General features: G+C 42.4%; 1 pseudogene; it reads left to right on the top strand.

The window, feature by feature from the left end:
* The first annotated feature begins 529 nt into the window (after positions 1 to 529).
* On the top strand, positions 530 to 998 carry LOC124519796 (ubiquitin-40S ribosomal protein S27a-like; annotated as a pseudogene).
* The last annotated feature ends 268 nt before the right edge of the window (positions 999 to 1,266 follow it).

The raw sequence follows: 1,266 nt of genomic DNA, 5'->3' as shown, positions 1-1,266 counted from the left end.
GAGAGAGAGAGTGAGTATGGGCAGGGGAGGGGCAGAGAGAGAGAGAGAGAGAGGCAGAGAGAATCCCAAGTAGGCTCTGCACTGTCAGTGCAGAGCCCAATGTCCGGCCTGATCTCCCAAACCGTGAGATCATGAACTGGGCCAAAATCAAGAATCAGATGCTTGACCGACTGAGCCACCCAGGTGCCCCTAGCCATCACTTTCAGAGGGATTTTTACAATTTAAATTCCCTTAGATATTTCCAACTATTTGTTTAATTATAAGCTACTTGATTTTTTTAAGGACCTCAAACTTTCAAACTTTCTCAAATTCTTAAATTTAACTTGAAATTCGAACTTCGATTGTCTTCAGTATTCTAACAGTACAAAAGCACCGTGAGATTTCACCAAAATCGTCACAGATCAAATAGCTACACATTTTAAATTTGAATCACTGTGCTAACTTCTCTGACTCTGACAACCCAATCATTAAACACTTGGCAAGTAGACTTCCTTTCTGATCCACTGTCTGCGGTGGATCTGCCACCAAGATGTAGATTTCCGTGGAAACTCTTAGGGTGAAGACCATCACTCTCAAGGTGGAACCCTCGGATACAATAGGAAATGTTAAAGGCCAAGATTCAGGATAAGGAAGAAATTCCTCCTGTTCAGCAGAGACTGATCCTTGCTGGCCGGCAATTGGAAGATGGACATCCTTTGACTGACTACAACATTCAAAAGGAGTCCATTCTTCATCGCGTGTTGAGACTTCGTGGTGGTGCTAAGAAAAGGAAGAAGTCTTATGGCACTCCCGAGAAGAATAAGCATGAGAGAAAGAAGGCTAAGCTGGCTGTCCTGAAATACTATAAGGTTGGATAGGTATGGCCAAATTGGTCGTCGTTGTTGGGAGCGCCCTTCAGATGAACGTGGTGCTGGAGTTTTTATGGCTGGCCACTTTGACAGACGTTATTGTGGCAAACGTTGTCTGACCAATGCTTCAACAAACCGGAAGACACATAATTGTATGTGGGGTAACGAAAGACAATTTATGCAAATAAACATAGCAAACAAGAACACTTTGCAGGCATATAAAATTCGAATTCACAAATTCCACAACACAAAAATGCCTCTATTAGACTTGATTTTCTTAAACATTTCTAGACAATTCTAACTCCTCTCAGGGAGAAAATGTCCTCCTTGCTTGTCAGTCCGAGATTCGGGAAGCAACAGCAGCGGATGGGATCTGCTGAAGATGCATTTTAGTCACTATATATATATTAGGGTTTAG

This window comes from Lynx rufus, unplaced genomic scaffold (genome assembly GCF_022079265.1).
Source record: "Lynx rufus isolate CCGP_SWC_20201006 ecotype Redwood Valley unplaced genomic scaffold, mLynRuf1.p SCAF_29, whole genome shotgun sequence".
Lineage (NCBI taxonomy): Eukaryota > Metazoa > Chordata > Mammalia > Carnivora > Felidae > Lynx > Lynx rufus.
This window is presented reverse-complemented; position numbering and strand designations above follow the sequence as displayed.